Genomic DNA, 27058 nt, shown 5'->3' with positions numbered 1-27058 from the left:
AATACAAATGTTTTAATCAAACCAACATGTACAAAAAAAAATTGACAATAACTAGCCAGGTCAGAGGGCAGTATCTAAGTCAGAGGGGCAGCTTGTTTGTATCAGGGTATCTCTGAGAGAATGTGTTGGTCCAGCCAAGGGGGCAATGGAAAGTCCCACCATTCACTGAGCTGTGTCCATTGTCACAGGCATACGTGTCTTAGTATCCTCGTAGAATCTGCCAGGTGCTATTAGCATGCCTTGTCAACAATAAACCTGGCCGGGTGCCTTCGTCCCTTAACGGATCTTGTGGTCATTGGGTGGTTCACTCAAGCTCTGCTGTGCTGGCTGTCTGCACAGAGCTGGGGCAGCACACAGGGAGAACACACACACACGCAGTGAAATATCTAACAACAGAGGCAATCAGTAAGATGTTTCGCAATGGCTCGTTTGGTTTCAATGGGCAGGCCCAGCACTTTACACTAATTCATGCTTCTCCCCTGTTGGGGGAATTACACAGGCCACGGCTACACTACAAAATCAAATCGCCCTGCATGCAGCCGCCACAGTAGTTACAGCACTTGTGTGTGTGTACACCTGGCTCTTTGTGTCTGTGGTGTGTGGTATCGATTGTACTGTCAGTGTGGGGCATTGCTGGACAGTCGATGTAAGCAACGCAGTATGTACACTGACACTGCATTGACCTAACTACGCTGACTGGGGGAAGTGGCATGATTAATTCGGCAAAGCAGGTGAGTTACATCAGCGGGAGCCAAATTTTAGTGTAGACGCAGTGTTAGGTGGACGTAAGCTGCCTTGCAAACTCAGTGGTGTAGAGCAGTTACAGAGGTTTACGATGCAAACATTCATTCTGACTTTATACCACGGGCTACAGAGGTTATGGGAGAGATCAATCCGGCAAGCAATTCCACAAGTCGAAACACTCCACACACGCTGATCAGCAGCTGTTGTCACACGGCTAACACACAGGCTGGGTCAAGCTCTGCATTTGTCAGTGTTCAGTGAGGCCTGGGCATGAGCTGGCACCTGGTCTGCTCGCGTCACAGGACCCATCTAGCCCAGTACCCTGCCCTCTCCCTGCTGCCTCCTTCCCCAAATGAGATCAATGGGGCCAGCCGCCCCAGCACCAGCTACTTCAGAGGAAGGTGCAAGAACCCCCTCTCGTGGCTAATGATGACATAACCAGTCGGGGGAGGGGGGCATATCTCCCTCATCCTGACAGTCAGCAGTGGCCTTGTGCCCTGTTTTCTAAATTCTGCCCTGACACCCTTGCTCCCCCCGCCGCCTGCCATCCTTGTCTGAATCCTGCCAGGCTCGCAATGTCAGTGACATCTAGTGGCAGTGAGTTCCCCTGGCTAACTATGTAACTTCCCTTGACATTTGCTTTCACAGAGCGTCCCATTGCTCTTGTAACACTGGGGCAGGTGAAGGGGGGGCAAATAGGAGCACCCCCCTCCTTTCATTATATTCTGTACCTATTTCAGCCCTGCTTCTTTCGCTCCTCTTTTAACTAAAGCCTGAGCGCTTTTGTTGGTAAATTGGCCTTTTTCTTGACAGTGTTGTAGAAAAAATTTGCTTCTTTCTAAACATTTCAGGTTTTTGATGAGCAATTTAAAAAAAGCCTTTGAAAAATTACCCCTCCTTCCCCCATTTCTTTGCCCTTTGTCCTTTTCTCATTTGCCACTGGAAAGTGGATGGGAGGGGATGAAAAAAACCACACACACACACACACACACACATATACATTTTTGGCTTTTGAAAATTTTTTGCAAGGGGTGAAACCATAAGGGTTCCACACACACCCCCAAATTTCCAAGGCAGCTCAATTGTGGGGCTGCTGCTCTTCCTGCTGCCCTTCTAGTGCCAGGGTAGACCAACACCCTTTCACACTTTAACCCTTAAATGGCCAACATTGCCAATGCCCATCATTGCATGGTGAGCCCAGCAGTGGGTGGGTGGGTGAGTTGGAATGGGATCAGTAACAAAGAATCTTCGCTTTCATTAGATAAAGTGCCCACCCTCGGCGTGGAGGAGAAGCCCCAGACCTCGCACCTCCCAAACACAGCCATGCCAGAATGCAAACAAATATTAAAATCTTGTGATTTTAAGCAAATCTCATGATTTTGAGGCCTGACAAGTGACTTCGGAATGTTGGGGGGCAAGAGGGGCACCAAAGCTGATGGGCCCGCTCGGCCTTTGTGCCATCTGGACAGAGGCACCTGTGTGGGACCCGGGGTGGCTCGTGCCTCCCCACACTTGGGACAGACAATACTAAACATCTCATGCCTCCCCCTGGCAGTGCGTGGAGGGAAAGCCGCTCCCGAGCTATGGCCACAGAGTCTTCTTTTAGAAGATGACAGGACAAGGAGTAATGGTCTCAAGTTGCAGTGGGGGAGGTTTAGGTTGGATATTAGGAAAAACTTTTTCACTAGGAGGGTGGTGAAACACTGGAATGCGTTACCTTGGGAGGTGGTAGAATCTCCTTCCTTAGAAGTTTTTAAGGTCAGGCGTGACAAAGCCCTGGCTGGGATGATTTAATTGGGGATTGGTCCTGCTTTGAGCAGGGGGTTGGACTAAATGACCTCCTGAGGTCCCTTCCAACCCTGATATTCTATGATTCAAGGGAGGCAGTGTGGCCTAGTGGGTAAAGCACTGAACTGGGATGCAGCAGACTGGAGGTCTATGTCTGGCTCTGCCACTGGGTGACCTTGAGCAAATCCCTTCCCTGCCCTCTGCCTCAGTTTCCCCATGTGTATAGTGGGGATGATGACACTGACCTCCTTTGGGAAGTGTTTTGCTGGTCAGTGCTGTGTAAGATGAATAATAATATTCTGGGCTGGCGGGGTAGGGGGCGTCTCTCCTCTCTGGGGCACGGGTTCGAATCTGTCCCAGGGGAGCAGTGTCTGACAGTGGGTGGTGGCTGTGGAGAGGGGCTCAGTCCAGTTCCTGTTGGGACAGCACCCGCGTTGCCTGCCGGCTGTGGGACCGGCATGCTGGGCCTACAGAGCCTGAGCTCCGCTCTGCCCCTAGATGAGTCCCTTCAGGGCAGGGCCGTTGGCGTGGGGGATGGGGGTGTGACGCAAGCCTTGGGCTCTGGGGCAGTCGAGCTGGCCCTTTCCCCAGTGCTGGAGTCCCCTCCACAAGGCCCAAAGCTCCCCAGGCCTGAATCCTGGCCCCACGGAGGTCAGGGGGTCAGTAACAAAGAATCTTCGCTTTCATTAGATAAAGTGCCCACCCTCGGCGTGGAGGAGAAGCCCCAGACCTCGCACCTCCCAAACACAGCCATGCCAGAATGCAAACAAATATTAAAATCTTGTGATTTTAAGCAAATCTCATGATTTTGAGGCCTGACAAGTGACTTCTGAATGTTGGGGGGCAAGAGGGGCACCAAAGCTGATGGGCCCGCTCGGCCTTCGTGGGGGCGGTTTCCTGCAGCTGCCCTGTCTCTCCGGTACAGCCAGTGGCCTTGGCACTCTGGGGCAAGGCAAGTCACTTTCCAGCCCCCACCCCTGGGGCCAGGGGGCACAGGCCAGCCCAGGGCTCTGAGGAAGATGGGGCGCGCCCTCCGCCCCTCTGGTTTAAACGTCGCTGTGTCCCATCCCCCCGCTCCACGGCCCCGGGCACAGCTCTCCTCTTTCTGCATCTTCCCCTCCTGCTCTTTAGGATCTGGCCCCCTGGGGTACCCAGGTGTCAAGGAAACCCGCTCCCGGCTGGAGAGCCATGGTTGGCTTTTGGGCCCCAGGCGTCTGCATGGCCCTGGCTAACGAGCCCCCTGGGAGGGCAGCGCTGCCCGGCCTGGGCCCTGGGGCCTTGGCAGGAGCTGCCACAGAGCGCCAGCCGCAAAGCTGCCAGTGGAGGCTTCTCCAGAGCCCTGCAGAGTGGGGGAACGGGGCTGAACTGGGGCCAGCGTCAAGGCCATGGGAGGGACCAGCCAGGTAAGGGGCTGGGTTCCCCACTGTTGGGCCCTATGGGGGGGCTGGCTGAGTGTCCCTGTGCCCATGGCGGTAGAGGGATCGCAGGGACGAGGCCCTGGGGGCTGCTGGGAGTTTGGAGAGGGGTCCGTGTTCAGCTCCCATCTCCCCACACACGCTTCTGATCCAGAATGGCCTGGGTGCGAGACCTTCCCCTGGCTGGTGCCGAATGGCCAGTGTTTGCTGGGATGCTTTGGACCCGGCAGCTGCTCCCTGCCCCTGGGGGAGGTTCATCGCTGGGGCAGTGCTGCCAGCCCCAGAGACTGAGGGCCTGGGCCCCACAGCAGATCACTCTGTACTCCACCCCTTGCCCTGCCCGAGAAGGGGAGGGCACTCTTGGTCAGTCCTTGGCTGTCAGCTAATCCCCGTCAGAGCATGGACCCATCCCCCTAGGGACAGGGTTGAGACCCCCAAACTCATGTCACACATAGGCCTGCTGGGCGCTGGCAGTGGGGCAATCCCTTCCCTGCCAGGGACTGCAGGGGGAGGCTCTTGGGGCAGAGATGGGACCAGCGGGGCATCCCTGGCACAGCGGGGGAGCAGGTCTGTAGTCCTGGCCTGGAGAATCCGTTATCCACCGCTCATTACCCGCTGCCCAGTCAAGGCACCGAAAAGAAACCGTGTGATTGTAGGTGACCTATCGAGTGGCACCTACTGCGCCTCAGAGCGACATGGCTGGCACGAAGGGCTCGGTGAATGGGGAGGGCTGGCTGGGAGCAGGGCACTGACTGAGTCACTGGACTCCCACGGCCAGAAGAGTCTCGGCCCCGGCCTTGCACCACCTCAGGGCCCCAATCTCTTGCCCACCTCCCTGGCAAGAGGCCCAGCAGCCCTGGTCACTCCCAGGACTAGAGTCACTTGTATTCCAGTCACTCAGTTCATCCCTGGGGTTGAGATGTAGCCACCTCTGGGGTGGGGCGCAGGGGCTATTTATACAGGGACCAGCACTGAGATGCAGCCACCTCTGGGGTGGGATGGAGCAGCTGTTTAACAGCCACACAGCACAGTAGATTAGGACAAGTGAAGAATCCCACATCTAGTTGCACTGTGCTGCACAGAGCGTGGGGAGCTGGGCCAGGGAGCCAGGGGGGAGGGATAGCTCAGTGGTTTGAGCATTGGCCTGCTAAACCCAGGGTTGTGAGTTCAATCCTTGAGGGGGCCATTTAGGGATCTGGGGCAAAAATTGGGGATTGGCCCTGCTTTGAGCAGGGGGTTGGACTAGATGACCTCCTGAGCTCCCTTCCAACCCTGATTTTCTATGATTCTATGACCAGGCTGCACTGCACATGGGCTCCTTAGTGACAAGCGCTCAGGAGCTTAGATTTACAACCCCCAAAATAGCACAAATTGAGCACTATGCTGGGGCCAGCACAGACTAGGAGGGGCGAGTGCCCCCTACTGGGTCCTCCCACCCCACTCACTGCAGCCCCTAGCACCCCATAAGCTCCATCCATGCAGAGTAAGGGGACTGGCACATGGAATTGCAAGCCCAATAGCAAGGATTTCTGATGACTCTGTAAACTCGGGGCGGGGGAGTGGAGAATTGCTAATATAGTTCCTATTTTTAAGAAATGGAAAAAAACGTGGTCCAGGTATCTACAGGCCTTTTAATTTGACCTCAACTGTCTGCAAGGTCTTGGGACAAATTTTGAGAGAGAAAGTAATGAAGGACAAAGAGGTGAACGGTAACTGGGATAAAATATCACCTGGTTTTACAATCGGTGGGTCCTGCCAGGCCAACCTGATCTGTTTCTCTGCGAAGATAACTGAGGTTTTAGACAAAGGAAATGCAGTAGATCTAATCCAGTGGTTCTCAAATTTTTTGTGTTGGTGACCCCTTTCGAACACCAAGCCTCTGAGTGTGACCCCCCCTTAAAAATTAAAAACACATTTTTGATATTTAACACTATGTTAAATACTAAATTTAAACCCTACGGCTTAAAATGAATTTACCTTTACTCACTGCTTTTAAATTAAGACTAGAACACAGAGGGTGGCGGGGCTCGGGGCTGACAACCCTGTGTGTGCTCTCGGCTGATAACCCTCAGCATGGCCGGGCTCCGCCTGAAACCCCATTACAGGGATCGGGGCTCACAGCGTCCTGGATGCCCCAGCTCAGGGCTCACAGCCCCACTCCTGGTTGGGGTCAGGACTTGCAACCCCATGTGGCAGTCGGACTCAGGGATCACAGCCCTGCTCCTGGCCAGGGTTGGGGTCTGGGCTTGCAGCCCTGTATGGGGGTTGGAGTCGGGGCTCGCAACCACGATTCCCTGTCGGGGTCAGGATTCACAGCTGCACACCGGGGTCATGGCTCACAGCCCGGCGCAGGGGTCGGGGTCGGGACTCACAGCCGCACACCGGGGTCAGGGCTCACAGCCTAGCACAGGGGTCAGGACCCACAGCCGTGTGCCCGGGTTGGGGCTCGTAGCCCCGCAGCTCCACACAGGGGTCGGAGCTGACAACCTGGTGCAGGGGTCGGGGCTCGCAACTTACAGCCGCGCGCTGGGGTCGGGGCTCGTGACCCCCCCACTTAACCGGGTTGTGACCCCCAGTTTGAGAACCAATGATCTAATCTACCTGGATGTCAGTGAGGCATTTGATACAATTGGGAAATTATTAGTTCAATTGGAGAAGATGGGGTCTAATATGAGAATTGAAAGGTGGATAAGGAACTGGTGAAAAGGACCTGCAGAAAAAGACCTGGGGTTACAGCAGATGAGAAGCTGGATATGAGTCAGCAGTGTGCCCGTGTTGCCAAGAAGGCTAACAGCATATTTGGCTGCATTAGTAGGAGCGTTGCCCACAGATCGAGGGAAGTGATTATTTCCCTCTATTCAGCACTGGTGAGGGCCTCATCTGGAGTATTGCGTCCAGTTTTGGGCCCCCACTACAGAAAGGATGCGGACAAATTGGAGAGAGTCCAGTGGAGGGCAATGAAAATGAGTAGGGAGCTGGGGCATGTGACTTATGGGGAGAGGCTGAGGGAACTGTGGTTATTTTGTCTGCAGAAGAGAAGAGTGAGGGGGGATTTGATAACTGTCATGGAGTCCCCGGACGATGCTCTGGAACTGCTCCCCATGAAGCCAGTCAGGACTCTGGGGAAGTCTCCTGTCTGTGAGCAGACTGTCTGCAGGACACACAGCTCACACAGCTTCCTGGGTCTGACCTCGGAGCATTCAGCATCCTCTGCCCCTCCGTGCGCTTCCCACAGTGAGTCCGCTCAGGCAGGGCTCCTGGGGAAGCCTGCACCCCAACTTTGCAGTCAGATGTGACTCTCAGCCAGCCAGTAAAACAGAGGTTTATTAAACGACAGGAACATGGTCTAAAACAGAGCTTGTAGGTGCAGAGAACAGGACCCCTCAGCTGGGTCCATTTTGGGGGGCAGTGAGCCAGACAACCACATCTGCCCTTCACTCCATGTCCCAGCCAGCCCCAAACTGAAACTCCCTCCAGCCCCTCCTCTTCTGGGCTTTGTTCCTTTCCCGGGCCAGAAGGTCACCTGATTCCCTTGTTCTCCAACCCTTTAGCTGTCATCCTGCAGGGGGGAAGGGCCCAGGCCATCAGTGGCCAGGAAACAGGGTGTCGGCCATTCTCTGTGTCCAGACTCCTGCACACACCTGCCCTCTAGGGCTCTGCAGTGATCATACACCCTTATCCCACCACCTAGATACTTAAGAACTGCATAGGGAAACTGAGGCACCCCCACACTATTCAGAGGAACCATAAAGAACAGTCCCACTTCATCACATCAGCGCCCCCCCCAACTTGTCTAGAGATTTTATCGGTGGTAGGCATCGGACACGGTGATGGCACTGAACTTCCCATATCCACACAGAACCGGATCGACCCGTCCTTCTTGGGGACCAGCACCATGGGAGAGGCCCAGGGGCTGGAGGATGGCTGGATCACCCCTAAAGCCAGCATGTCTCCAACCTCTCTCTCCAGGTCCTGGGCTGTTTTCCTAGTGACCCTGAATGGGGAACACCTGATGGGAAGATTGGCTCCTGTTTCCGCCCGGTCAACAGCCAGGTTAGTGAGCCCAGGCCGGCTGGAGAACAGCTGCCGGTGTGAAGGCAGCACCTCTCTGATCTCAGCCTGCTGGGCAGGGGTTAGCTGGTCTGAGAGGAGAATTGATTCCAGCGAGGGGTCAGCCCCCACCTCAGGGAGGAGTCCCACCAGGGGATCCTCTCCCTTCTCCTCCCACTGCCCACACCCAGCCAGCCCCAACTTCTCCCTGTCCCAGTATGGCTTCATCATGTTGACATGGTGCACCCAGTGGCGGTGTGCCCGGATGGATAGTTCCACTACATATTTCACTTCATTTACATGTCTGATGACCTTGAAGGGGCCGTTCCAGGCAGCTTGCAGCTTGTGCTTCCTCATGGGGATGAGAAGCATCCCCTGGTCCCCGGTAGCCTAGAAGCAGGCACGTGCTGAGCGGTCGTACCAGACCTTCTGCTTCCTCTGTGCCCTGGCTAGGTTTCCCCTGGCCAAGCCCATGAGCTCCGCGAGCTTTTCCAGAAAGGTCAGAACATACTCCATCGGGGGAGGCCTTCCCCCTGCACTCGTCCCTCATCAAGTCGAGGGGTCCCCTCACCCTCCTCCTATACAACAACTCGAAAGGGGAAAACCCTGTGGATTCCTGGGGCACTTCCCTGTATGTGAACAGCAGGTGGGGTAAATACTTGTCCCAGTCCTGTGGGTGCTGGTCCATAAAGGTTTTCAGCATCATCTTTAGGGTCCCGTTGAACCTCTCCCCCAGCCTGTTGGACTGAGGGTGACACGCCGAGGCCCAGGTGTGTCGGACCCCACACTTCTCCCACAAGCACTGGAGCAGGGTTGACATGAAGTTGGACCTCTGCTCTGTAAGGACCTCCTTGGGGAACCCCACTCTGCTGAAAACGGTGAGCAGCGCGTCTGCCATGGTGTCTGCCTCCATAGACGACATGGCCACTGCCTCGGGGTAGCGCATAGCGAAATCTACCACCACCAGAATGTATTTCTTCCCCGACCGGGTTGCCTGGCTGAGGGGCCCCACTATGTCCATGGCCACCCTCTGGAAAGGCTCCTCTATGATGGGCAGAGGTCTCAGAGCTGCTTTACACTTATCCTGGGCCTTCCCCACCCTCTGGCAGGAGTCCCAGGCCCTGCAATACTGTTGGATGGCGTCAAAGGCCCCGAGCCAGTAAAAGTTCTGCAGCAGCCTCTGCCTGGTGCGCCAGATGCCCTGGGGGAATGCCCCTCCCCCAAACTCAGAGCCCCCTCCTGCACCCCAAACCCCTCATCCCCAGCCCCACCCCAGAGCCTGCACCGCCAGCTGGAGTCCATACCCACTCCTGCACCCCAACCCCCTGCCTCAACCCACAGCCCCCTCCCACACTCTGAATTCTTTGGCCCCAGCCTGGAGCCCCCTCCTGCACCACAAACTCCTCATCCCCGGCCACACCCCAGAGACTTCAGCCCCAGCCCTCACTCTCTCCCACACCCCAACCCCTTGCCTGAACCCACAGCCTCCTCCCACACTCTGAATCCCTTGGCCCCCACCCCCTAGCCTGGAGCCCCCTCCTACACCCCAAACCCCTCATCCCTAGCCCCACCCCAGAGCCCGCACTCCAGCTGGAACCCTCACCTCCTCCCGCACTCCAACTCCCTGCCCCAGCCCAGAGCCCCCTCCTGCCTGAACCCCTCATTTCTGGCCCCACCCCAGAGTCTGCACCCCCAGTTAGAGCCCTCACCCTCTCTCATACCCGAATCCCCTGCCCCAGCCCAGCCAAAGTGATGGAGGCTGAGGGAGAGCGAGCCACCGAGGGAGGGGAAATGTAGTGGGGGGGGAGGGGAAGGGCCAGGGCCAGGGTTATTGGTTTTGTGCAATCAGAAAGCAGGTAACCCTAAGCATACACAGCTCCCAGACCCTCAAGTTGCACTCCCAGAATACACTGCTCCTGCCCCTTAGCTGCTGTCCCAGCCTGCACCGCTCCACCTCTGACCCACGTTCCCAGCATGCACTGCTCCTGCCCCTCAGCTGCTGTCCCAGCCTGCACCGCTCCACCTCTGACCCACGTTCCCAGCATGCACTGCTCCTGCCCCTCAGCTGCTGTCCCAGCCTGCACCGCTCCACCTCTGACCCACGTTCCCAGCATGCACTGCTCCTGCCCCTCAGCTGCTGTCCCAGCCTGCACCGCTCCACCTCCGACCCACGTTCCCAGCATGCACTGCTCCTGCCCCTCAGCTGCTGTCCCAGCCTGCACTGCTCCACCTCTGACCCACGTTCCCAGCACGCACTGCTCCTGCCCCTCAGCTGCTGTCCCAGCCTGCACCGCTCCACCTCTGACCCACGTTCCCAGCACGCACTGCTCCTGCCCCTCAGCTGCTGTCCCAGCCTGCACCGCTCCACCTCTGACCCACGTTCCCAGCACGCACTGCTCCTGCCCCTCAGCTGCTGTCCCAGCCTGCACCGCTCCACCTCTGACCCACGTTCCCAGCACGCACTGCTCCTGCCCCTCAGCTGCTGTCCCAGCCTGCACCGCTCCACCTCTGACCCACGTTCCCAGCACGCACTGCTCCTGCCCCTCAGCTGCTGTCCCAGCCTGCACCGCTCCACCTCTGACCCACGTTCCCAGCACGCACTGCTCCTGCCCCTCAGCTGCTGTCCCAGCCTGCACCGCTCCACCTCTGACCCACGTTCCCAGCACGCACTGCTCCTGCCCCTCAGCTGCTGTCCCAGCCTGCACCGCTCCACCTCTGACCCACGTTCCCAGCACGCACTGCTCCTGCCCCTCAGCTGCTGTCCCAGCCTGCACCGCTCCACCTCTGACCCACGTTCCCAGCACGCACTGCTCCTGCCCCTCAGCTGCTGTCCCAGCCTGCACCGCTCCACCTCTGAGCCACGTTCCCAGCATGCACTGCTCCTGCCCCTCAGCTGCTGTCCCAGCCTGCACCGCTCCACCTCTGACCCACGTTCCCAGCATGCACTGCTCCTGCCCCTCAGCTGCTGTCCCAGCCTGCACCGCTCCACCTCTGACCCACGTTCCCAGCATGCACTGCTCCTGCCCCTCAGCTGCTGTCCCAGCCTGCACCGCTCCACCTCTGACCCACGTTCCCAGCATGCACTGCTCCTGCCCCTCAGCTGCTGTCCCAGCCTGCACCCTCCACCTCTGACCCACGTTCCCAGCACGCACTGCTCCTGCCCCTCAGCTGCTGTCCCAGCCTGCACCGCTCCACCTCTGACCCACGTTCCCAGCATGCACTGCTCCTGCCCCTCAGCTGCTGTCCCAGCCTGCACCGCTCCACCTCTGACCCACGTTCCCAGCATGCACTGCTCCTGCCCCTCAGCTGCTGTCCCAGCCTGCACCGCTCCACCTCTGACCCACGTTCCCAGCATGCACTGCTCCTGCCCCTCAGCTGCTGTCCCAGCCTGCACTGCTCCACCTCTGACCCACGTTCCCAGCATGCACTGCTCCTGCCCCTCAGCTGCTGTCCCAGCCTGCACCGCTCCACCTCTGACCCACGTTCCCAGCATGCACTGCTCCTGCCCCTCAGCTGCTGTCCCAGCCTGCACTGCTCCACCTCTGACCCACGTTCCCAGCATGCACTGCTCCTGCCCCTCAGCTGCTGTCCCAGCCTGCACTGCTCCACCTCTGACCCACGCTCCCAGCATGCACTGCTCTACCATCCAGGCTGCGCTCCATCCCCTGCCACCACTGCTGTTCCAGCCTGCACCATGGCCCCTTAGCCGCACTCCCCCTGTTCGCCCCACCCTCCCAACACGGCCTGCTCCGATCCAAGCCCGACCCTGGGGGGCGCCAGCTAACCCCTGCGCCGAGTGCCGAGTGCTCAGGCCCCTCCCACTCCGCCCCTTCCGCGGGCGGGCTGACTTGAGCAGCCTCGCTGTGGTGCCGGAGGGGAGGGGGGCGGGAGCCTCGCTGGGGTGCCGGAGGGGAGGGGGGCGGGAGCCTCGCTGGGGTGCCGGAGGGGAGGGGGGCGGGAGCCTCGCTGTGGTGCCCGAGGGGAGGGGGGTGGGAGCCTCGCTGTGGTGCCCGAGGGGAGGGGGGTGGAGCCTCGCTGGGGTGCCGGAGGGGAGGGGGGGTCGGAGCCTCGCTGTGGTGCCCGAGGGGAGGGGGGCGGGAGCCTCGCTGTGGTGCTTGAAGGGGGGCGGGGGGTCGGAGCCTCGTTGTGGTGCCCAAGGCGGGGGTGGTGAGCGCCTCGCTGGGGTCTCACGGCGCGGGACGCGGGAGCTTCGCGGTGCCTGCTCCGGAGCTCCAGGAGCCACCTTCACACTGAGACCATGCGCCGGTTCGGCGCAAACTCTGCTGGGTAATGCCTCCCGCCAGGTTCGCCTCCCCTCCCCGGGGGCCGGTAACCTCTTCCCTCCCCCCGGCCAGGTAGCCCTTCCCCCTCCCCTCCTCCCTCCCCCTCCCCCCGGCCGGGTAGCCCTTCCCCATCCCTCCCCCTCTCCCTTTCCCCGGCTGGGCCGGCGGGGTAGCAAACATATTTTCTGATGGGCAACCAAATCTGAGATTCAGGTTGTCTCTCGACTGTGCAGTCCTTTAAATTCTGTCTTATTTAGACTTATAATCTTGGGGGGAAGGATTTTTTTTAGATGACCGTTGCATTCAAATTGTGTGAATTGCAGTGAAGACAGGAGAGAATCTAACTCTTTGCGTTTTTTGTTTGTTTGTTTTAACGAAAACATCAGGAACAAAGTTCTTCATACAGATCATGAGCCACAAGGTAGGTGTAAACGTGTTGACCTCTCAGGCAGGTGGAGGGGCTCAGGATGGAGTATTACTTTGAGTGTGTATAAGAAAAGATAACTGAGCTCCCCAAATACATGGCTTAATTTTTCTTGGGAACTGGTTCTTTGAATCCTCTTCAATGTATTGGGAAAAGAGGATGTTTCAGACAAAAATCTGTGGATTTTAGCATCTTGGAGGAAACCTTTTCTCTGTGGAGCACAAGAATACGTGGTTCCCGGTACCCTACATTATACGTGGGCCCCCAAGAATAAGCTTGTATCCTATGCATGTACAGCGTAGATATAAAGTCTACCACTTGCCGTAGTGCAGTTGATCTTTGACACTTAATAGCTGTGATGGATAAATTGAAATGACTTTAAAGTTATTTCCAGTGCCTGGAAGTTGAAGCTAGAAAAACGCAGAATGGAAATAAGGTTTATTTTTAACAGTGAGGATAATTAACCATTGGAAAAATTACTAACTGTTGTAGATTCTCCATCAAATTTTAGAAAGACATCCAATTTTGATTTCAAAAAGATCTGCTCTCGGTCAAATGGGAATTAATTCATGGCAGTCCTATGCCTTGTGTTCTACAGAAGGTCAGCCTAGATCAGTAGTTTTCAACTTTTTTTCATTTGAGGACTCCTAAAAAATTTTGAATGGAGGTGCAGGACCCCTTTGGAAATCCTAGACATAATCTGTGGACCCCCAAGGGTCTGCAGGTGACAGGTTAAAAACCACTCCTAGATTATCATAATTGTCTCTTCTGGCCTTAGAAATCTGTGAATCTCCTCATTTTTCGTCTGTAGAGTTGATATTTTAGGAGGAGAGTGACACTCAGAGACTGGCTCAAAGCGTCCTCCAACAAAGCTTCAGTTCTTTCAGCAGCAGTAAAATGGATTAGAAGGCAACTATGGTAAGTGTTTCTTTGCTGGCTTCTAATATTCATGCAGGGAACTGGACTAGATGACCTCTCGAGGTCCCTTCCAGTCCCACAATTCTCTGTTTCTATTCATGGTTCCTGCAAAGATACAGTGAGAGACCGCTTAGATCTTTGAAAGTATGAAAATATCTTAAACTTGGTTAAAGGAGGGAGTGGAGTAACTTTCCGCTATAGGCATTAAGTTTGGTGAATATATGCTTCTGTGTATTAGAGCAGCAGTTCACAACTTCTTTCATTCTGGGACCCAAAACCAGGTGCAGTGGTGGTCTTGCAATTCAAAACCACACAAACGTTAGAGGCAATAAAGGATGATGTGGGTCAATATCACAGCAAGAAACAATACCTAGGTTTTTCAAGGTGGGTGTGAGACTGGCTGGGTAATATGTAGTTGTTGGGTCCGGGACTGGGTGTTCTGAGACAAATGCTTCCAGGCAGTGTATTGGGTGCAGATACTCTACATCATGCCCCAACCTTTGTGAACCAGGAAGGCTGGAGTGGGGGCATAACTGCAGCTATGTGTGATTCGTTTTATTTATTTAGTGTATGCAATCCGGCCAAGTCGCAGCGTTCTTATCAGTGATGTTCAAGGCATGAAGACCACCAGGAAGTTGCCATTTTGCAGTCCTCCACAGTGTGCATCATGGTTTGTGGGTTCCCACATTGACCTAGTGGACTATGTCCCCCAGCTGCAGCATGTCTGTGGTCTGGAGAAATGGATGATCCAACTAGCAGATCAAATTTGCTTTGTGGGGTACAAACTGGTTATAAAGCTACAGTCATGTCTTGTGCAGCCAGGGCCTAAATCAGTTTCCTGGGGATCATCCCAGTGAAGTGACTGTTCTTATTAAGGCCCTGTCCTTGCCATAATTCATAATTGACTTTATTACCAGTGGCTGGCTCCAAAATGCGTTTTGCTACAGACGCAACATGATTAATATCCTGTTAGTACTAGGGCTGTCAAGCAATTAAAAAATGTAATCGCGCACTTAAAATAATAAAATACCATTTAAACATTTGTGGATGTTTTCTACATTTTCAAATATATTTATTTCAATTACAACACAGAATACAAAGTGTACAGTGCTCACTTATATTTCTTTTTTATGACAAATATTTATGCTCTACAAAAAAACCAAAGAAATAGTGTTTTTCACTTGACCTAATACAAGTAATATAGTGCAATCTCTTTATCATGAAAGTTGAACTCGCAAATATAGAATTATGTACAAAAAAAAATTGCATTCTCAAACAAAACAATGTAAAACTTTAGAGCCTACAAGTACACTCAGTCTTACTTCTTGTTCAGCCAATTGCTAAGACAAACAAGTTTGTTTACATTTGCAGGAGATAATGTGTCCATGCTGATGAGTTCTGCTCAATAACGATCCAAAGCAGTGTGGCCCAACACATGTTCACTTTCATCATCTGAGTTAGATGCCACCAGCAGAAGTTTGCTTTTCTCTTTTGGTGGTTTAGATCTGTAGTTTCAACATTGGAGTATTGCTCTTTTAAGACTTCTGAAAGCATGCTCCACACCTCGTCCCTCTCAGATTTTGGAAGTTACTTCAGATTCTTAAACCTTGGGTCAAGTACTGGAGCTATCTTTAGAAATCTCAGATTGGTACCTTCTTTGTGTTTGGTCATATCTGCAGTGAAAGTGTTCTTAAAATGAACATCATTTGCTGGGTCATCATCCGCAACTGCTATAACAGGAAATCTGTGGCAGCGTGCGGTGAAACAGTGCAGAGGGTGCACCGCTCTCCCCTAAGGAGTTCAGTCACACATTATTTAACCCATTATTTTTTTTAACAAGTGTCATCCACATGGAAGCACGTCCTCTGGAACAGTGTCCGAGGCAGGAAGGGGCATACGAATGTTCAGCATCTCTGGCATGTAAATACCTTGCAATGCCGGCTACAAAAGTGCCATACAAATGCCTGTTCTCACTTTCAGGTGACATTGTGAATAAGAATTGGGCAGCATATCTCCCATAAATGTCAACAGATTTGTTTCTCTCCGTGATTGACTGAACAAGAAGTAGGAGTGAGTAGACTTGTAAGGTCTAAAGTTTTACATTGTTTTGTTTTTGGGTGCAGTTATGTAACAAAAAAATCTACATTTGTAAGTTGCACTTTCACGATAAAGAGATTGCACTTCAGTACTTGTATGAAGTGAATTGAAAAATGCTATTTCTTTTGTTTATCATTTTTACAGTGCAAATATTTGTAATAGAATAGAGTGAGCACTGTACATTTTGTATTCTGTGTTGTAATTGAAATCAATATATTTGAAAATGTAGAAAACATCTGAAAATGTTTAATACACACACACAATAGAAAACCAATTGAAATGTAACTGTGTGATTCATTTTTTTAATAATTTTTTTTTGAGTTAATCGCGTGAGTTAACTGTGATTAATCGACAGCCCTAATTAGTACCATGGTCAGGAAAGGGTGCTGCCCTCTCCAGAGGCCTAGCCAGGTATATGGTGTTGGTTTGATGCATTGAGGACTTTTTTCCACCCTATAGTAGTTCATGGATGCACGGGCTTGGTGCTCTGGAACCATTGAATGAAGTTCAGGGCTTGTCTACGCTTCCGCTTAAGTTGTTGTCACTTATGTCTGTCACGGATATGAAAAAGCCACCCCCCTGAGCTGTCCACACCAGCACTAAGTCAGTGGGAAACACTCTCATTCTGTCATAGCTTCCACCTTTCACTGAGGTACAGTAATTATGCTGACAGGAAAGCGCTCTCTGGGCTTCATAGTGCGTTTACACTACTGCCCTACCTTAGCTGCAGTGAGTCTGGTGAAGACTAGCCCCCAGACCAGGACCCTCTTGCAGTGTGACTACCCCTTGGGGCACACTCGCACTAGGACAAGCCTCCTGGGCTTCAGCTCCTCCTTGGTCTGACCTCAGAGCATTCAGCATCCCTGTCGTACGCCATAAGCTCCCTGCAGTGAGCCACCTGAATAGGACACCTGGGGAAACCTTACATGCCCTCCAAAGGGGCCATGCACCCCCGACTTCAGCAGTCAGGAGTGACTCTCAGCCAGCGGTGTAAAACAGAAGGGTTTATTAGTCGTCTGGAACACAGCATAGAGCAGAATCTTGTTAGCACAGAAAGCAGGAAGTTACAGCAAAGTTCAACTTGAGGAGACCCAGAGCCATGGGTCTCTCCTCCTGAGTCCCAAACCAGGAGTCTGACCAGCCTCCAGCAGTCCACCTGCAGTCACACCCAGTTGCCCCTCCTCCATCTTGTATGCTGTTCCCCAGGCAAACCGGTCACCTGGCCTCCACCTCCCTTTGTTCTCCAATTCCTCCAACTGGCTCTTGCAGAGGATGGGGCCCGGCAATCAGTTGCCAGGATACAACTATTGTCTGGGCCCAGGGAGCTAGACGGCACTTGTACCTTCCCTCTCAGGGTATCTGCAAAGGTCACACACGCTTATCCCACCACCTAGATACTTGTGCAACACATAGGGAAAACTGAGGCGCGCACAGTATTCATGCAAACACTAGGGCATTTCCACTTCGTCACAAGTAGCCATTTGTCCTAAGTACCTGTGTCAGTCTTTCTCAATGGCCTGTCTCTCAGATCTCTCTGACACTGTTTAGAAAGGCTGCAAGCTTTGGATTCACCAAGGGCAAGTGATACCTGACCAACCTGATTGCCTTCCATGATGAGATAACTGGTTCTGTGGATATGGGGAAAGCAGTGCATGTGATATATCTTGACTTTAGCAAAACTTTTGATACGGTCTCCCACAGTATTCTTGCCAGCAAGTTAAAGCAGTATGGATTGGATGAATGGACGATAAGGTGGATAGAAAGCTGGCTAGATTGTTGGGCTCAACGGGTAGTGATCAATGGCTCCAAGTCTAGTTGGCAGCTGGTATCAAGAAGAGTGCCCCAGGGGTCAGTCCTGGGGCCGGTTTTGTTCAATACCTTTATTAATGATCTGGATGATTGGATTAATTGCACCCTCAGCAAGTTTGCAGATGACACTAAACTGGGGGGAGAAGTAGATACACTGGAGGATAGGGAAGGGTCCAGAGTGACCTAGACAAATTGGAGGATTGGGCCAAGAGAAATCTGATAAGGTTCAACAAGGACAAGTGCAGAGTTCTGCACTTAGGAAGGAAGGAAGGAAGGAAATCCCATGCACTGCTACAGACAGGGGACCGACTGGCTAAGCAGCAGTTCTGCAGAAAAGGACCTGGGGATTACAGTGGATGAGAAGCTGGATAGGAGTCAGCAGTGTGCCCTTGTTGCCAAGAAGGCCAATGGTATATTGAGCTGTATTAGTAGGAGCATTGCCAGCAGATTGAGGGAAGTGGTTATTCCCCTCCATTTGGCACTGGTGAGGCCACACCTGGAGTGTTGCGTCCAGTTTCGGTCCCCCCACTAGAGAAAGGATGTGGACAAATTGGAGGGAGTCCAGCGGAGGGCAACGGAAATTATTAAGGAGCTGGGGCACATGACTTATGAGGAGAGGCTGAGGGAACTGGGGTTATTTAGTCTGCAGAAGAGAAGAGTGAGGGGGAATTTGATAGCAGCCTTTAACTACCTGAAAGGGGGTTCCAAAGAGGATGGAGCTAGGCTGTTCAAAGTGGTGGCAGATGACAGAAGAAGAAGCAATGGTCTGAAGTTGCAGTGGGGGAGGTCTAGGTTGGATATTAGGAAACACTATTTCACTAGGAGGGTGGTGAAACACTGGAATGGGTTACCTAGGGAGATGGTGGAAACTCCATCCTTAGAGGTTTTTAAGGCCCGGCTTGACAAAGCCTTGGCTTGGATGATTTAGTTGGTGTTGGTCTTGCGCTGAGCAGGGGGTTGGACTAGATGACCTCCTGAGGTCCCTTCCAATCCTGATATTCAATGATTCTAAGCTGGTCCCTGGTATCAAAAAGGTTGAAAAATACTGATTTATGTAATCAATCTGGCCCGTCCTCCTTACTTCCAGCTATCTAGAAAACCTCCCACAGTCAGTTGGCCCATGTTCCTTCTGTGCATGCCCTCTGTACATTGATACAAACGTGGATAAATAGCATGGAAGGTGTGAGGGGAGACACATTTGTGATGGCAAGAAAGCTGCTGCACGGACACAAACTGAATCCTGAAGAAGCGGTCTATGTATGCTTGAAAGCTTGTGTGTCTCACTATCAGAAGTTGGTCCTCCCCTACCTTGTCCCTTCTGTGTAACTGTTAAGTGATTAAGGTGATTCGTGCCTGTCTCTGGGTCATAGTATGGACTAGGAGGGAACGCTTTCAAAAAGTGCCTGTGACTTAGCCCCTCACTATGTTCAGTGAGTGTTGGGCTCTTAAGCACCTGCCAACCTCTGCACTTTACAGGGCCAAGTGCACTGTAGTGCAAATTGCATCCTTAACTCCAGACATGTTTGTTTGAGTTTGATTTTTTTCTTAATCCAGCAGAGATGGCCTTGGAGTATGAAGGTAAATGCAAAAGGATTTACTTCAGAATGCCGTGCTTCTGCCAATCCTTAGCATGTCACTGCTGTACAACTCGCTAATTTGGTAGCTTCAAGGGTTTTTCTAGTAATGTTTATTTCCAGCTCACTGTTCTGCATAAGTATAGTCATTAATATGTACTGGCCACTCTGCCCTACTGATTGCGCTTTCCTCATTTTTAATTGAACATTTCACTCACCCAAAATCCGAAGTGAATTTGGCTGGGTACACACAGTGAGTGCCAACTTAGCAGTTTAGCATTTTTGTCTCGGCTATTAAAAATTGATAGCTTAACCCCGTTAGAGGGCAGCTCCAGTAGCTAGTATGTTTCCACTCTTGTTAATTGTGTTGATGATGAACTTAGATCTTGTTTTACAGAATGTTTTCTTTTGTCTTTTTATTCCTTCTCTTCCAGATGATGCTTTGGATCCGGAGAGGTTAATACAATGTCCCTATGATAAATATCATCAAATCAGGGCCTGTCGGTTTCCCTATCATCTTATAAAGTGCAGGAAGGTAGGATGGGATGTTAAGGTCTCTAATGCACTTGGGAAATCATATTTTTGTAAATGCTAATGCATGGTGAGCTCAGTACGCTGTGCTGCCTTTTGCTAGAAGGATGCATTCACTTGCTATTAGGCTGGAAGAAGCCGTCTTTATTTCATATTGATATCGCTCATCCATTTACCACTTCGTAAAAGCATCCAGTTCATATTTAGTAATGCCCTTCAGATCAGTGCATTTACCCTGAAGAAAGGCGAAACAGGTTCTTCAGAATACCTAGCTCAGTGATGGGATCCTATTCTCTTCCAACAGTTCACTCATGGGACCAGGGTATTTACTTCCCACTTCAGGCCATGGAGCAAATGCAGCCAGTGTTAGATGGATGCCTTCTGGCTGGCCAAAGCAGAAGTGATCTGATGTTGCAGTTAATTCTTTACTTTGCAATCAGAGCAGGAGAGCTGCTAAGCCATCTTTTTTTTATATTGCTAATAACTCTATTCAGTGTACATCTGTCTGCAAGTCCCTCTTCTCAGTCTTCTATCCTGGGCGAGAATGCTGTATATTTAAGAGGAGAATCTGCTCCTTTCTTTTGTCCTCTCAGTCTAGTATCTTATTTTAAGCTCTCCAGTCCTAGTGTATATTAGTTGTACTGGTATAAGCACACTTATACCGGTATAACTGCATCCACGTATTAAGATGATGTCCTGGTATGATTGTATTGGTTAGGAATCACACCCCTAGCCAACATCGCTATAGTGATAGAAAAGCCATGCAGAGCAAGCCTGAGCAGTGGGTTCGTCCTCTTTCTATTCTTGCTCTTTTCTAAGGGTAAAGGCTCTTCATTCAGTGGGGGACAGTCGTGCTCTTCTATGTCCACACTAGTTTACCTGTACTGGCAATATGCTCCCAATATAGACGTGGCCTCAGCTGGAACATTGAGTAACTTCCCTCCTGTTTCAGAAGGGTTAAATTAACTGCAAAGACTTAAGCTCTAGCGCAGGCAGAGACTTATCATAGAATATCGGGGTTGGAAGGTGTCACGGAGTCCCTGGGCGATGCTCTGGAACTGCTCCCCATGAAGCCAGACAGGACTCTGGGGCAGTCGCCTTTCTGTGAGCAGCCTGTCTGCAGGACACACAGCTCACACAGCTTCCACCTTCCTGGGTCTGACCTCGGAGCATTCAGCATCCTCTGCCCCTCCGTGCGCTTCCCACAGCGAGTCCGCTCAGGCGGGGCTCCTGGGGAAGCCAGAGGGTCCTGCACCCCAACTTCGCAGTCAGACGTGACTCTCAGCCAGCCAGTAAAACAGAAGGTTTATTAGACGACAGGAACATGGTCTAAAACAGAGCTTGCAGGTACAGAGAACGGGACCCCTCAGCTGGGTCCATTTTGGGGGGCAGTGAGCCAGACAACCACGTCTGCACTTCACTCCATGTCCCAGCCAGCCCCAAACTGACACTCCCTCCAGCCCCTCCTCCTCTGGGCTTTGTTCCTTTCCCGGGCCAGGTGGTCACCTGATTCCTTTGTTCTCCAACCCTTCAGCTCTCACCTTGCAGGGGGGGAAGGGCCCAGGCCCTCAGTTGCCAGGAAACAGGGTGTCGGCCATTCTCTGTGTCCAGACCCCTGCACACACCTGCCCTCTAGGGCTCTGCAATGATCAGACACCCTTACTCCACCCCCTAGATACTTAAGAACTGCCTAGGGGAAACTGAGGCACCCCCACACTATTCAGAGGAAACATTAAGAACAGTCCCACTTCGTCACATCTCTCCCCCCTTCGAGATCGAACTGAGCGGGGTCACTTTAGCCGGTGACCTGGGGAAGTTCGAAGCCACCAACGTTCCCATGGATGCCCCAGCATCTCTCCCATTCCTTGGTAGGAGTTACACCAGGCCCTTCCAGTTTCACGCCCTCCCTTAGGTCGGGGGTGGTCGATAGCACTCGCAGGCCGCATGTGGGAAGGTTTATGCAGCCCATGCCCTTTGGCCACCCCAAGAATGTCTCCCCATTGACCATCACCTTCTGCTCCCACTGGAGGTCCGGGGGGCCTGGCCCCAGGAAACTCCACACAGACATATAGGTTGGGGTCAGGAGTGGGAGCCTGTCCACATCCCCAACCATCTGGCTGACGGAGTCTATGGCCTTGGGACCCAGCAAGGGAGCTAGACACCGGGGCTTTTCCGCAGGGTCCCCTTGGTTCAAATCTCCAGCCTGCTCAAAGGCAGTGGGGTGGCATCCACACCCCCCCCCCTTAACCAGGGGCAGCAATTTAGTCTCGAGGTTCCCTGCGGAACTGGCCCCCCGGGATCTATCCCCACTCACCCCGGGGAGGTCCCCTAGGCCTCTCCGCTCCCCCACCGCCAGTTCATGCTGCTGCTGCTTCTGCAGCTCTTTCTCGGGCTCTCGCTGTCTCCCATGGTCCTCTTGCTCTCTCAGACTCAGCTCCAATCCCGTCCGTCTCGATCCCCCGATGGGGAACCCGATCGTGAAGACCCTCGTCTGGTCGGGGACAGGAGTCTTGGCGATGCCTGGCTCCCACTCCAGCTGCTCCCAGATCCTGCTATAGCCCCAGTTGGGGTCAGGAATCTGTTCCTTAGAGCGGTCATCCTCCTCCAGCTGCACGATGAACTCTGCTTTGGTGAACTTTCCAACGCTCAACCCTCTCTTTTTGCACAGGGTTACAATGTCCTTCTTAAGGAGACAGTGACAGGCCATCACTCCGCTCCTCCCAAGTTGTTGTGGACTCACAGGCCCGTGTGTTCTCAGCTCCCCACGGTTTCCAGGGAGAACCCCTAGTGTGCCAGCCCTTCTCGAGGTCACCACCTCTTTGCCAGGGTCGAGCTGCAGACTCCTCCGCCCCTTGGACTGCTCACTGCAATCCCCAGGGGAACCCTGTTACTGCACAGTCCTTCTCGCTGGTCACACACTCCCAGGGGTTAACCGCCCCCCGAAACCGCTCCTCTCTGAGCCTTCAGCAGGCCTGGTCCTCGGCAATCCCCCTTCGTGTTACTGCTCCCCAGTCACTTACTGCAGGAAGCACCATCCACAGGGTGCAGTACATCCCACCGCTGCCACCAGTTGTCACGGAGTCCCTGGGCGATGCTCTGGAACTGCTCCCCATGAAGCCAGGCAGGACTCTGGGGCAGTCGCCTTTCTGTGAGCAGCCTGTCTGCAGGACACACAGCTCACACAGCTTCCACCTTCCTGGGTCTGACCTCGGAGCATTCAGCATCCTCTGCCCCTCCGTGCGCTTCCCACAGCGAGTCCGCTCAGGCGGGGCTCCTGGGGAAGCCAGAGGGTCCTGCGCCCCAACTTCGCAGTCAGACGTGACTCTCAGCCAGCCAGTAAAACAGAAGGTTTATTAGACGACAGGAACATGGTCTAAAACAGAGCTTGCAGGTACAGAGAACGGGACCCCTCAGCTGGGTCCATTTTGGGGGGCAGTGAGCCAGACAACCACGTCTGCACTTCACTCCATGTCCCAGCCAGCCCCAAACTGACACTCCCTCCAGCCCCTCCTCCTCTGGGCTTTGTTCCTTTCCCGGGCCAGGTGGTCACCTGATTCCTTTGTTCTCCAACCCTTCAGCTCTCACCTTGCAGGGGGGGAAGGGCCCAGGCCCTCAGTTGCCAGGAAACAGGGTGTCGGCCATTCTCTGTGTCCAGACCCCTGCACACACCTGCCCTCTAGGGCTCTGCAATGATCAGACACCCTTACTCCACCCCCTAGATACTTAAGAACTGCCTAGGGGAAACTGAGGCACCCCCACACTATTCAGAGGAAACATTAAGAACAGTCCCACTTCGTCACAGAAGGGACCTCAGGAGGTCATCTAGTCCAACCCCCTGCTCAAAGCAGGACCAATCCCCAACTAAATCATCCCAGCCAGGGCTTTGTCAAGCCTGACCTTAAAAACCTCTAAGGAAGGAGATTCCACCACCTCCCTAGGTAACCCATTCCAGGGCTTCACCACCCTCCTAGTGAAAAAGTTTTTCTTAATATCCAACCTAAACCTCCCCCACTGCAACTGGAGACCATTACTCCTCGTTCTGTCATCTGGTACCACTGAGAACAGTCTAGAGCCATCCCCTTTGGAACCCCCTTTCAGGTAGTTGAAAGCAGCTATCAAATCCCCCCCTCCTTCTTCTCTTCCGCAGACTAAACAATCCCAGTTCCCTTAGCCTCTCCTCATAAGTCACATGTTCCAGTCCCCTAATCATTCTTGTTGCCCTCCGCTGGACATTTTCCAATTTTTTCACATCCTTCTTGTAGTGTGGGGCCCAAAACTGGACACAGTACTCCAGATGAGGCCTCACCAATGTCGAGTAGAGGGGAACGATCACGTCCCTCGACCTGCTGGCAATGCCCCTACTTATACATCCCAAAATGCCATTGGCCTTCTTGGCAACAAGGGCACACTGCTGACTCCTATCCAGCTTCTCATCCACTGTAACCCATAGGTCCTTTTCTGCAGAACTGCTGCCGAGCCTTTCTGTCCCTAGTCTGCAGCGGTGCATGGGATTCTTCCCTCCGAAGTGCAGGACTCTGCACTTGTCCTTGTTGAACCTCGTCAGATTTCTTTTGGCACAATCCTCCAACTTGTCTAGGTCCCTCTGTATCCTATCCCTACCCTCCAGCCTATCTACTTCTCCTCCCAGTTTAGTGTCATCTGCAAACTTGCAAACACTAATCCACGCCATCCTCCAGATCATTAATGAAGATACTGAACAAAACCAGCCCCAGGACCGACCCTTGGGGCACTCCACTTGATACTGGCTGCCAACTAGACATGGAGCCATTGATCACTACCCACTGAGCCCAACAATCTAGCCAGCTTTCTATCCACCTTATAGTCCGTTCATCCAGCCCATACTTCTTTAACTTGCTGGCAAGAATACTGTGGGAGACCATGTCAAAAGCTTTGCTAAAGTCAAGGAATAACACATCCGCTGCTTTCCCCTCATCCACAGAGCCAGTTATCTCATCATAGAAGGCAATTAGTTTAGTCAGGCATGACTTGCCCTTGGTGAATCCATGCTGACTGTTCCTGATCACTTTCCTCTTGTAAGCAGAATCGGGATGAGCTCCACCCTGACATCTGGTGGTGAGGTGTGGCAAGTTGTGGAAAAGAACTTCAGGGGCCGATCTCATTTGCAAAGGCACACCCAGCCCGCCTAGAATGAGGCCATAGCTGCCCAAATGGTCACTTTGGCTGCTGTGGGATCCCCATTGTCTCTGTTATTGGGGCAGGAAGAATAAATTGTTATTACCCTGATTATGGGAATCAAGGACAATGGAACTGTACTTGGCCTTTTGTTATGATGGAGGGACTCTCCATCAACTAAGTTTCACTCACTAGGCAAGGAACATGGGTCCCAAAACTCTGTGAAGGGAGAGAGGCTGGGGACAGGTATTAATACTTGGTGGTATGCCCCCCGCCCCCCCTTTCGTGAGGGCCTTACGTGCTAATTGCACTTCTTCCTCTTTCCACTATAATTTTGATTCCATTAGGAGTCTAGTTACAGGCTGCTGAGCTGAATTCGCTTTGGGCTAATGGTGCACCCACACTGAGGCTCCCCTACTACAAGCTGAAATCATGAAAGAGCTAAACTTACTCAGAGCTGAAATCACTGAGTGCTGTGTTAAGTAGTGGGGGAGGCTGAAGATATATGGTGGAGCAGTTGCGGGATGGCGAGCGGAGCAGAGCGGCTCGGGGAGCAGAGCAGTTTGTTGGATGCCTAGAGCAACTCATGGGGTGGCTGGCAAAGCAGAGCCCCATGGAGAGGTGGGGCCATCAGCTTTGGACCATGTAAGGTGCCCCTTAACCCCAGTCTCCACCCAGGTTGGGAGGTAAAACTCTGCAGATAAACTTTTGAACTCTGGGGCTGCCCTGACTAGGGACAGAGACTTTTGGGTCGTTGGACTTTCGGGACTTTGGGTGATTTTGAGTTGCTGAACTCAAGAACCAAAGGGAAAGGACATGCCCCAATTTGCTTGGGGTGGGTTTTTTGCTCATGGGTTGTGTTATGAATCCTGTTGGTGGTGTTTCCCCAACATAATGCCACATTGTTTCTCTCTGTTATTAAAAGGCTTTTTGCTACACTCAGACTCTGTGCTTGCGAGAGGGGAAATATTGCCTCATGGAGGCGCCCAGCGGGGGTGGTATATATTTGTCCCAGGTCACTGGGTGGGGGCTCGAGCCGGTTTTCCATTGTGTTATTGGAATGGATCCCCTAGATACTGAACCCGGCCCTTGTTGCTGCCAACTCTGACAGGCAGAAAGGTTACACTTATGTTCTTAAGATACAAAGGCTGACTTTAGAGAACTGGCCTGGCGAGCAGGCCCCCGCTGCCCCAGCAGCAGAGCCCTTGCCCCACCCGCAGAGTTCATTCTCCACATCACAGCGTAGAGACCCACCTTGTGGGACTCAAACAGCTGCACCGATTTGGCTCAGACATTAGAAGAAAACCACTCGCCACCTTCAGGCGAACGCCAGGTGGCGAAGCTCCAGGCCCAAGGTGACAGCATGAAGCAGAGTTCAAATCAGAGTCCTGGTGTTACCGTAACACCGGCATGGCAGTCGGTGGCAGGTTGCCAAAGCTCAGGCTCCAGGCCCCGCCCTGCCCTCACCCTCGAGCCCCCTTATCGGCCAGGAAGAGGCTACAGATAACGAGGGTGAGGGATCAATGAACAGCAGCCGCCCTCTATCCCACACAGGCTCACAGACGAGCCCGTGATGATGTTAACAGCCACCCAAGGAACAAAGGGTGTTGGATCAATGGGACCCAGATTCGTGCCAGGGCAGCCATCTCCTCTCACCCCAGATTCGTGCCAGGGCAGCCATCTCCTCTCACCCCAAAGCTCTGGCACAGAAGGAAAGGCTGCCTGGGAGAACCCCTTGGCAGGGAGCTTTGCTAAGGACGCAAGGGTCCCTCTGCCGGCTCTCATGCAGGATGCCCACTGAGGCATGGAGCAGAAGCAGTCAGGTTAATCCAGCTCTTGATTGCCTTTGCACTGCAGCAACAGCCTCTGAAGACTGATCAGCAAGCGAGGCCACGCCCTGATAACGGGGCTGGACAGACAGATGCTGTGTGGAAAGGCCAAGCAAAGTGCCCGTGGCCTTCCCCACCCCACCAGCCCAGCCTTCCCTGCCAGGCATCTGCCAATCCCAGCCTAGCCTTTGCGCCTCCTAGCCCACCGCCCATGCCCCCCATGTCTCAGCCCCCCAATTTTTCCCACCCAGCACCTGCTTCCCCCAACCCAGCCTCCCGCAACCAACACCCCCTCAACTTCCCACCCAGTGCTCGCCACCCTCCTTCCAGCACCTGCTGCTGCCACCACCCCACCCCCTTCCCCACAAGCCTTCCCTGACACCCTCAGCCAGCCTTCCCTCCGCCGCCCAATCAGTCTTCCCCACTTGCCACCTCACTCTCT

General features: G+C 53.4%; 1 non-coding gene across 1 annotated transcript in view; it reads left to right on the top strand.

Annotated features, from left to right (window-relative positions):
• The window catches only part of LOC125629863 (uncharacterized), a 35196-nt gene extending 9471 nt beyond the window's left edge, over nt 1-25725 (top strand). Inside the window, exons 2-6 of the transcript XR_012666335.1 lie at nt 7917-8000; nt 12667-12701; nt 13516-13622; nt 19537-19637; nt 25135-25725. This is a non-coding gene — a transcript (uncharacterized LOC125629863). The remainder of the gene's footprint in view (nt 1-7916; nt 8001-12666; nt 12702-13515; nt 13623-19536; nt 19638-25134) is intronic.
• The last annotated feature ends 1333 nt before the right edge of the window (nt 25726-27058 follow it).

This window comes from Caretta caretta, chromosome 28 (assembly GCF_965140235.1).
Source record: "Caretta caretta isolate rCarCar2 chromosome 28, rCarCar1.hap1, whole genome shotgun sequence".
Lineage (NCBI taxonomy): Eukaryota > Metazoa > Chordata > Testudines > Cheloniidae > Caretta > Caretta caretta.
Note: the sequence above shows the minus strand (reverse complement) of the source record. Positions and strands in the feature narration are given on the sequence as shown.